Source organism: Copadichromis virginalis, linkage group LG1, assembly GCF_057382275.1.
Source record: "Copadichromis virginalis isolate Kocher_CV1m ecotype Utaka linkage group LG1, C_Virginalis_male_GT1.1, whole genome shotgun sequence".
In the NCBI taxonomy this organism is placed as follows: Eukaryota; Metazoa; Chordata; class Actinopteri; order Cichliformes; family Cichlidae; genus Copadichromis; species Copadichromis virginalis.
Window position 1 is genome coordinate 27,191,764 of NC_140618.1, and position 11,569 is coordinate 27,203,332.

General features: G+C 39.2%; 1 long non-coding RNA gene across 1 annotated transcript; it reads left to right on the plus strand.

Annotated features, from left to right (window-relative positions):
- The first annotated feature begins 6,830 nt into the window (after positions 1-6,830).
- On the plus strand, positions 6,831-7,153 carry LOC146718877 (uncharacterized). The gene is made up of 2 exons (XR_014919413.1): positions 6,831-6,887; positions 6,967-7,153. It is a non-coding gene; the product is annotated as an uncharacterized LOC146718877 (long non-coding RNA).
- The last annotated feature ends 4,416 nt before the right edge of the window (positions 7,154-11,569 follow it).

Sequence of the window (11,569 nt, forward strand, 5' to 3'; positions counted from 1 at the left end):
GTGGAGTGCCTGAAGATGTTTTAATATTACATGCCACCCTTTTGATTTTAATAATTAAAGCCTGAACCATTGATGTTGATTTGAAGCTTTCAGCAGCCTCATAACGAAAAACAGCTGCATGTAAAAAGCACCACTTTTTATTACTTTAGATGTGATTTCATCCAAGACACATTCTTGATGCACTTCAGCACTGAACATCCTTTTGAGTTGCTATAGTGTACTGAAGCAACTTATTCATGTACATTTTCAAAGAGGGTGAAAATAGCTTGTCTTGCTTTTAGGGTTTTAGACTGACAGCTCAAAACCCCATGCCTTGCAAAATGTTTCTTGTCGTAGCCTTGGTAACTGTACAGTCTGGTTTTTGTTCTGTCTTAAACTACAGCTACTTTGTTATATAAATTATTAGGACTAAAATTAGAACTAATGGTAATTTTGCCATCTATGGTATCCTGCTAAGGTAAAGTCATGCAGCTGGACTGATGCTGGAAGTTATCCAGCTAAAAAAAAAGAAATTCACTTTTGTGCAGGCTCATTTAAGTGTTAAGCTGTGAGACAGATTGTCTTGATCAGGAACAGTGACTTCACAGCTGGACTATGCATTAAAATAACGTGAACATTTCTCCCAGCTTGAATTAAATAACGGATGTGAAAAGGTGACAATAATTGCCAACAAAAATATTAGGAGAAAGGGATTCCTCTGGTTAAATTACCTGGTATTAATTTTAAGCAGTTAGAACAGCAGGGTCTACTAAGTCTGCGTGAGCACAATGGGAGAGACTGTGTTAAATTAGGAGCATGCTAAATGAAGGATAAGGTCAGAATTGGAAAACCAAAGTGTTGGGAACAGATAAAGAGCTCTGGGAGGGAAAAAGAGCAAGAATAGGTGGGGATGCCAAGCCTTTGCAGGTGGCCCCATCACCACCCAAACGTGCTCGTAATAGCTGCCATTCATTATCGAATGTGCGACTGCTTGGTGCAGTACCAAGTACGCCATCCATCCCTGTCAGCTCATGCCATGTCAATGACAAAACCTTAATTACACCATTAATTAATAGAACGATTTTTTTCAGCGTGTGCTCTGCGCCTGATGTTCGTTGAGCCTCCTTGTGAGCGACTGCTCATGCCACAATGCCATTTAGCTGACAGAAGAACATAGAGAAAAAAACAAGTCAATGAACTTGCATCCTGAGGAAGGGAGGCTCTGAAAAGCACTACAGAGTTCTATTGATTGACAAGATAAGAAGAGAAATTGGTTGATCTTGTTAGACACCACATCATCAGTTGAAGTAATTCACATCCTTTCAAAACCCCCCATTGGTTATTTGACTTGCAATCAGAATGTCAAACAGCGCTAGAGGACAAAGTGCTTTTGAAAGGGGAGATCTGGTCTTCAAAAGGAAGAAAAGCTTGAGATATATAAATATTGTTATATATCTCGAACTAATGTGATGCCAAATTAGAGGAGGATGAACAAAAGGCGAAAAGACAGGGGAGGAGAAAATCAAGAGGCACAGCAGCAACCCTTGAGGCTCTTTGCTCTCAGTGTCCTGCTCAGAAACGAACTAGTTTCAAAATCATCTCTTATAAGAGCTGCAGCCTCTGCTTTCAACTAAACTGTAGAGAGCCCTATTGCATCTGTGTCCATCTACAGCATATATTAATGATTACTGATGACTGAGCGGCATTGCAGTTGAAACAAGGAGTGAATAGTCAGTAGGGAAACATGTGGAATATGCTGTGCATAGGTGACAAAAGCAAAGTCTTAATTTATTAGAATTTTACTTTTTTTCCATAAATTGTGAATCGAACATTTTCAATATCTGAAGTGAGTCATATTTAAACTACCATCTCAACAAATCTTTTCAGTGCTGTGATGAAAACTGAACAGATAATCACATGCTATTAATCACAGCACACATTACACACTACGCCATAAAAGAGATATTATTAAGGTCACGATAACTATGATGATGAATGTGAGGCATCCCAGTGTGACTGCACTGCACTTAGTCTGTCTCACACAATCACTGCAAAAACAATGAAAAACACTGTTAATGGTTAATCTCTTTAAAATGTTCATGAAGACATCTCACGATTAGTAAAACGAGAAAAAGCACTGCCAAATTAGCTCTGCTAAAAAGGCAGAGAGAAGAAGGTAAACAAAAAAAAAAAGAGGAAAGGTTGAACTACTTGAAATTGACAGTGTAGTGCAGGGAGCCCAGCTACAGGGCTGTAACCGGTGTCAAGGCCTCATCAGCGAAAAAGGAATGGGTGGCCAAAAAGCTGAATAAAACCACCTGACTGCAGCAGAGGAGCAGACTGAGGTCATGGCTGCAGTGGAAGTTTAAATAAAGACCTGTTTTCCCACAATTTAGTTCAACAGTGGGTTAAGAGGTAGTTAATACAGAAATTATAGAATAACTCAAAAAGAGCCACAGGTTTTTTTTAGTAAGTAATTAGGTTGAATAAACACACATGAGCAACACAGAATACAATATTATGCCTGTCTGAATAGATGAGTTTTAAATTGTTTATTTAAAATGATGCTACAGAGTCAAGGGTATGAATAGAGAGTGGTAAGCTCTTCCAAAATCTTGTTGCTAAGGTTTAGCACAATTCCCCTTAGTTTTTAGATGGGTACATGGGATCACAAGAGGACTTCTAGCTTCTGATCTAAGGATCCAACTTGAAGACTAGGGATGGTACTGAGTTGAGCAACATTCTTTAAATGGAAATTGTGCCAGATACTTTATGCGAGCGTCACAAGGCAAAGACGGATCAAAATTAAACCAAAGTTCCTTGGTTAGCTTTTACAGTGAAAGACTGTGATGTTCTAACTTGGGAATAATGGCCCCCTTATCTGATAATGGTCCTTATCTGATGGATGCACGTGGATGTACATGCTGTTGGAGGAGAAACTATGCTGTTCACTTTATCGAATCCTTAGGATCCCTTTTTTATGCTGTAAGTAATTTAGAGAAGAGGCTCTCACGTCTTTCACCATGTTATTATAGGTAGACAAGAGTTCCTTCAGATAAAGCTCGTGGACCTCTTGTTTCCTGGCTTTCGACAGGTACTCAGTTTTATAGGAAATCTGTGGATGGATTCAGTGACCCAAGGAGTCGGTTTAACAGTGCTGACTTAATACGTTTAAGAGGTGCCACTATTTTGAATACAAAGTCTTCTGTCAGCATTATAACATCCTATAAGTTGCCTTCACAGCAACTGATTTAGTAGGAATGGTTTTGGGTGAGTGTTTTTAGGTGACTAGAGGTTTCATGTCACATAGAGCGATCAGTACTTAATGGCATCTTTTTTTCTTTGTGCATGCATTACATCCATGTAGCATTGAAATTATAATTTTAATTATGGTATTTTCTTCAGTGTGCAAGCACGTTTTTCATTTAGTCGATCAGAACAACAATAACAATAATAGCAAATATGTTGGTTGCTTGACTTGCTTCAAAAGTACAGACTTCAGAACTCTAGTGGAAGATAGATACATAGAGCTGCTGAGTAGGTAGTTACAGGTGAAAAAATAATAAATAAACTAGAATAACTATCGAAGGGGTCTGAAAACAGAAGAAGCCAAAAGCCAAAGACACAGATGGAAAGTCATATTTACATAAAACCTATGCGCTGATCTGTATGTCATTGAGTGAAATAAGTATTTGATCCCCTACAACTCCTCAACAAACTGTTACCAAAAGTAAAGCAAGAAGTCAGCCATTTTTTAAAAACGTCCCATCGAGTCATCACACATATTCATCCCTACAGACAATATCTGCACTTAGTGGAAATATACCAGGCTGAAATAACCATAATTATCTTTTAATGTTAAGAGTCTGTGGTTCGGTTTAAAAGGAAGCATTACTGACTGTTCAAAGACATTGATTCAAACCTTTGGCCTCCCATCTTAAAGTCTGAAAGTTTGCATGACCACAGTCTAGCTCAACTTTCTGCTTAAGACAATCTGTGGTACAATGTGGTAGAATACCATACTTCTCTCTTTGTAGCCAACTAATGTACGATTCATAATTTATCATTTATTTATTTATTATTATTATTTATTTAATAGGGCAGTCCTTAACACACACCAACAAACTGTTACTAAATATCTATTTCAGACTTCTGGTGAAAGGAATCTGAAATTTTTCATTACTGCTGTGAAACCAGAAAATACTCGTCTTCTATAACTTCATGTGCTTTAGATCAAATTCTACCACACATTTCTGAAAATGTAACACAGTAACACATAATATTTGGACTGCATTTATCTAGTGCTTTTCTAGTGTTATTAACAAGCCACATTTATCCATGCATTCATACAGAATATGTTTTTTCTTTGCAGCTCACATCCATGAATGATTCAACAATTAACCTTATATGTATGTCAATGAACTATGTGAGTGACCCTCAGACCCGCAGGGCAACATGCAAACTCTGCACGTCAAGGTCTTGTCATGTGCCACCACAATGCTGACATCGTATTTTGTTTCTTTCTTGTTTGCTTGTTCGTTTGTTTTAATTTTTTTGAAGGAAGGACTTTTGTAGTAGAGAGCTGTAAGCCATCTACAACAATACACCAATCAAACATAACTATATGATCCCTGACAGGTCAAGTGAATAGTATTTAGTATTTATTTATTTATTGTCATTGTCAAGAACAATGAAATTGCGTTTGGGGCTTCCATACAACCCAAAAAAAAAAGAAGAAAATAATAAATACCCCTTAAAACCCAAGTGTACATATTTAACCCAGTGTGACTCCAATGCAATAAGACAATCCTTAGCAATAATGTTTGTAGAAATTCAGACAAAGACCTGAGAAACATGACAAAATACAACAATGCAACCCATTCAATATTATTGTACTGTGAGATATGATATCAGAATAACAATGATTCCCCGTTGTGATGATATATTAGCACGCAAGTGAGCATTTTGTCCTCTAAGTTTCTTTATTAGAAGCAGGAAAAATATAAAAAATATATATTATTATCAGGTTCTTCTAAAAATTCCTTAAAAAGCCTCCAATTAATCCAAAATGCTGTTTCAAGAGTACTAACAGGGATGAGAAAGACACGTTTCTACCATATTGACTTTTTTGTTATTGGCTTCATGTCCCATCCTGCCTTAAAGATATAGTATTATCCTAATAGAACACTTTGCTCCTAGACTACAGACTTACTTGCGACTTCATGAGTTTCTAAAAGTAGAATTGGAGGCAAAGGATTCAGCTTTCAGGCCCTCTCCTGACATTCTTTCATTTTAAGATTAGTCTCAAAACTTTCCATTTTGATAAAGTTTGTAGTTACATGGACCAGGTATCCCTTAGCCATCTCTTAATTATGCTGCTATAGACTGCTCCAGGACTTCATGTGATGCACTGAGCACTACTTCTCCACTCACCTTTTTTGATTCCTCAGGTGTTAATATACTACTGGAGCATGTTATTCAACTTTGGTCTTCTCTTTTCTCAATCCCCAACCAGTTATAGCAGATTCAATTCAATTTTATTTATTTAGCGCCAAATCACAACAACAGTCGCCTCAAGGCGCTTTATATTGTACAGTAGATCGCACAATAATAGATACAGAGAAAAACCCAGCAATCATATAATAATAACAATGGATTGCATTTATATAGCGCTTATGAGCAGGCACTTTGGCGACAGTGGGAAGGAAAAACTCCCTTTTAACAGGAAGAAACCTCCGGCGGAACCAGGCTCAGGGAGGGGCGGCCATCTGCTGCAACCGGTTGGGGTGAGAGAAGGAAGACAGGATAAAGACATGCTGTGGAAGAGAGACAGAGATTAATAACAGGTATGATTCAATGCAGAGAGTGAGTGAGAAAGGTGAGTGGAAAGGAAAAACTCAATGCATCATGGGAATCCCCCAGCAGCCTATGTCTATTGCAGCATAACTAAGGGAGGATTCAGGGTCACCTAGTCCAGCCCTAACTATATGCTTTAGCAAAAAGGAAAGTTTTAAGCCAAATCTTAAAAGTGGAGATAGTGTCTGTCTCCCGAATCCAAACTGGAAGCTGGTTCCACAGAAGAGGGGTCTGAAAACTGAAGGCTCTCCCTCCCAGGAGATGCCTGCTCCTCCCTAAGTCTGGTTCTGCCAAAGGCTTCTTCCTGTTAAAAGGGAGTTTTTTTCTTCCCACTGTCTCAAAGTGCTTGCTCACAGTGGGTTGCTTGATTTTTGGGGTTTTCTTCAGTCCTGTACACCACTTTGAGGTGACTATTGTTGTGAATTAGCACTATATGAATGATCATGAATTGAATTGAAATGAATTAAGGATTATGTCAAAAGAAAGTAAATTTATGTCAACACAAACACTGCACTTAAGTGAAATTTGGAGGCATTAGAAATTGTTTTAGCCATATTATGCTTCCAAAAATAAAAGTTTATAACAAAACCATGGGCAGCATGGTGGCACGGTGGTTAGCACTGTTGCCGCACAGCAAGGTCTTTGTCATGGTCTGGTTGGGCACCTGCAGGTCTCAGACAGCGGCTCCTCCTCCTTTAGGCGGAGTCCGGTTGCCCCTCCCTGGCTGACCACCTGTGAGCAATCGTGCCAGCGGTATATCAGACCTGCGCTCTCAACCACTCATCGCCTGAGTATCTGCTATTCTCATGTTAGTTCAGTGGAGCATCCTAAACCTTGTCTTAACGGCGTGTGATGACTGACCTGTCTTTTCTTGTCCTCAGCGATAGCACCCGGAGTGGAGATCTTGTTCCCCTCGCTCCCGTCCTCCTGGACCTGGGCCGCCAGCTGCTTACACAACGTGGCCTGCCGGCCCACTGCTCACCTGCCTGCCTCCCCACGCCTCGACCGCTTCCGGGTTTTCCGCTCCACCTGTCCCCTCCATCTGAAACCAAGTAAGGCAATTCAATTCAACTGCGGAGGATTATTGGTTGTCTGCTGGATCCCTCTGATCGTGATCTCCTCTTGTTCCAGTGCCCCCGGCCCCTACCTAGTCCTGTTTCTACCTCCCCGCTGTCCCCGCTGTTCAGCCGTCTCCTAGAGGTGTCTAGGTCGCCCTCATTATCACAGACGAATCCTACGCGCCACTAGTGTGGTGGCGTCGCTTTGTGTTTCACCTTTGTTTACCTGTGGGCGGAAATAAATCATTTGTTTTCTGTCACCTCGCTTCCGGGTTGGTTTCTGCGCCTGTGTCCATCCCTGTTCCCTCGTGCCGTTGAGCCGTGACAGTCTTGAGTTCATTTCCACCATCAGGGCGGGATCTGTCTGTGTGGAGTTTGCATCCCCCCCTGTGTTTGCGTGGGGTCTCTCCGGGTACTCCGACTGCCTCCCACAATCCAAAGACATGCAGTTATTGGGGATAGGTTAATTGATCAATCTAAATTGCCCATAGATGTGAATGCGGGAATGGTTGTCTGTCTCTGTGTGTTAGCCCTGCGACAGACTGGCGACCTGTCCATGGTGTACCTCTTGCCCTATGACAGCTGGGATAGGCTCCAGCAGTCCCCGCAACCCTGAAAAAGGATAAGCGCATGGATGGATGAATAAAACCATGTTACATTATCAAACTATTGTGCTCCAACTATGTTGGTTTTCTAATTCTTTAAAAAATATATATATCTTGCTTTAGGGGTGTTAGCATTTCCACCAAACAATTTTTTTTTCTCTAATCTTCTTGATAATTAGCTGAAAGGTCTGAATACATGTTCTGTCAGGTCTTATTTACTAACCAATAATTATTATAAAAATCTTAATCTAAATCTAAGCAGGTTCCATGTAAAATCCAGCTCTCGGTGGCAAAGTCAGGTCAGATAACACATGGTGGGCCATTCAAAATATAAGAAGGAATACAGACAGATATATAGACAGTGAAACTCAAAGGGAAGAAGAACATCTTAAACATGTTTATTATGTACTTGCATGAGATAATGTGATCATGCATTAACTGCAGGCTGCACATGCATGCAGTTGCACTGCATGATCCTTATGGCAGATAATGGAGTAGTTTGTCATGTTTAGGTTAGGTACAAAGATAAGTCCCATATTATCACAGAGCCCTATAAAGTCTGTGTTGTACTTTGTTCCCAGTGGGAGCTGATTTGTTGTTAGATTTTCTTCTCTGTTACAGTTGATTTACTGCTTTATGGAAGTAACAAATTCTCACAGGTATTAAACAGATTCAAGAATGACACTGTAGCTGAAAAGCAAGCCAAGCCTTTCCTTGAAGGCTCTTTATTACAGTGTGTCTGCATCATTATTACAATAAGCACACAGGACAATCACACCTTATTAGTTATGTTTGATATTAATAGGGGCAATAAAAATAAATTCCCTCAGTGTTTCAGATGGCTAAGCAAGAAAACACATAGCCCTTTTCTCACTGCTAATGTGGTCTGGGTAAATTATTGGGCTTTGTGCTTCTTATGCCCGGGAGAGTGAATATGCAAACATTCCTTATTGATCTACAGATGGTTCTGAGCTGAGTGGCTGCATATATGATGGTATGATGACAGAAATGATTCAAGACCAACCCTAAAAGACCAGATGTATGTCATGGCTTTCTCAGAAGATGTTTCTCAAATCCAACAAGTTGTGATATATTTATGTCTGTGCACATATATTGGAATGTGGGTAAGGAGAGGAGAGCATAACTGAAAAAGAAGGTCATGCTATGACATATCCATATTCAGTAATAGACTATGGCAGACTGTGTGTGATGCTGAAATCTATCAGATCTCCCTGCCCAGCCTCACTCTCTGTGTGTCCTGCTTGAAATTTCTGTTTGATTCTTCGCTGGGGAAAAGAGACAGTCATTAATACACCGCAATATCTTCCATGTCCTTTGGTGCTGAGGGAATCCTTTACCGCATCCCTCCTCCAAAGTTATGTAAATCAAAATGTGCATCAAAAGCCATTTGCCACGTTAAGCACAGCCTGCAAATATATGTGTACATGCAAGCAACCTTGACAAGCCTATGACTCCCCGTTGTATTTCAAATTCCCTCACCTCATTTAAAAATCAACCATGCTTAAAAAATGAAGACATAATCAAGCAGCTTCCTTTGAAAATCAATGGATTCCACTTGTTTACTTATGAATAAGAGAAATGTGCTATTTGCGTCCATCAGAAATTCTCTGTTTGATATTCTCTACCTGAGATATGGAGGAGAAAAGTATCATACATTATTTAAACTACAACACTTTAAACCGTGTTGCTTTAGCGTATATTCTTAATACTAAATCTGCGATTGTGTCAAACAAGTACTAAACGAACAAGGTGCTTTTTAATTCCATCATTTTCCAAGTCAGCTCTTCGAAAGATCCGTGTGCGTAGAAAGAAAAAAATATCCCCATGACAATGCCCTTCTGTGAAGTCAGAGTCATACTTATGCATCAGAGTGTCTCTCTGCTCCCACTGATGGCATCTCCTCAAAAATGTGACTACGCACAGAGGCTATAAACACCATATACTCTCGCTATAGCTGGTCAGTTTGTTTTAAAGTGCTGGTATATAGCAAACGTTCATTACCAAACACAATGCTTATATTTTTTGCCAATAATGGTGACACAGAAGATTCTGCAACCAAACTATTGCTTTGTACATTTGGAAAGTAAGTCTAATATTTATCTCATGAAGAAAAATTTGAGTCCTGAGTCAGGACCTGAAATATGAGCTGAATCTGTGTCACAATATGTGAACAAAGAACACCAAAATTAGTCATACAAAAGCAAGAAAAGGGTAGAGAGAAGGGAACTGCAACCCATGAAAGTGCTTCTGCCATGTACAAAGTATGCCTGGTTTAAGGTTTCAGTTATCGGAATATAATAAAAAATAATCTTGTCCTTGAAATTAGGTAAATTTGATGAACTACAAAACATATACCGTGTCACTATTTATTTAGCAACGATTAAGTCTAAATGCAGAAACATGTGTGGAAAACTAAGTATATACTGTTTCCATAGAGTAGGTAGCAGTCATTTGGCGTTAAACAAATGCACTCAATTAATTAATCATCTGGAAAAGTGACAACCTCAGGTTTCAGGAGCGTATTATGACAGTGTGAGGGAGGAAAGAGATCAGCAATAGTGTTAAAGAAGCAATTGTTGCTGCCCACCAATCTGGGAAGGATTATGAGGCCATTCCCAAACAATTTGAAGTCCATCATTCGAGAGAGAAAGATTATTCACAAATGGAAAACATTCTGGACAATTGCCATGCTTCTTAGGAGTAGAAGTCCCAGAAAATTCACCCCAAGCTGAGACCATGCAGTGCTCAGAGAAATTGCAAAAAAAAACCAAAACTCAACGCTACATCTCAGACTCTATAGGCCTCAGTTAGCATGTTAATTGTTAAACTTTGTGAAAGTACAATTAGAAAAAGAAAAGTATGACTTGTTTGGAAAGGTTCAAGAGGAAATAGCCTCTTTTCTCTTGAAAGAACATGTCAGCATGTCTCACACTTGTAAAGTTACAGCTGAACAAACTGCAAGACTCCTGGAACAATGTCCTGTAGAAAGACAAGACCAAAGTCGTGATTGTTGGCAATAATGCAACCCACCATGTTTGGCAAAAAACAAACATAAACACGACCACCCCATGCCAGCTGTCACACATGGTGTTGGTGGGGTGATGATTAGGAACTGCACACCCTGCAGCCATTGAGTTAACCATGAACTCCTCCGCATACCAAAGTAGTCTAGAGTCAAATATGAGGTCACGTGTCTGACAGCTTGCACATACTTTGATCATGCCACAGGACAATGATCCCAAGCACAGCAGCAAATGTAACACAAAATCTCTGGAAAAGAATAGAATCAAGGTGTTCCAATGGACCAGTCGAAGTCCAAACCTAAACCTGACTGAAAAGCTGTGGCAAAGCCTTGAAAGTGCTTTGAATAAAAAATCACTGTAAGCAAAAAGGTACTGAAGCAACATTAAAAAGAAGAGTGAGCCAAAATTCCCCCCACAGTGATCTGAGTGACTGTTAAATTTATACGGAAAATGTTTTTAACTGTTACTTTAATTACTTCATTTTATTTTATTACTATTAAAAGTGTTTCTACAAGCTAGTGTATCATGGGGCATGCTTTGTTTTTCATACACTGCATTTTGATTTAGTTTTTGTTAAATAATAATAAATAATGACGCAGTGTAATATGTCACATGTTGCATTTACCTCATGTTAAATCCTGGTAATAAATATGTATTTTTCGTGTTACATTTTGAATAGTAAAGCCTCAGAACTGACTGAAATTTCTTTTTATAGTGACTGCAGATAAAAAATTGTAGCTTTTATAGCTTTCCTTAGGACCATTTTAGTTTCAGTTCCAGAGTGGGCAAGTATTACAGCATTGCATGCCCAGCTGCATCCCTCTCACATGCAAAGGAGATTGTCTGACATGTTGTTAGATATAAGATCTCCTTTGCAATATCAATTAACTTCTTCACTTTAAGTGATAAGATTTATGTTCTATTGATGTCACATAACATTACTGTTAAACAAAAATTGATTTTGCTAAGCCATTTTTGCATAAAATCATCAAAGTCAAAATTCAACATTTCCACAATATAGTGATTG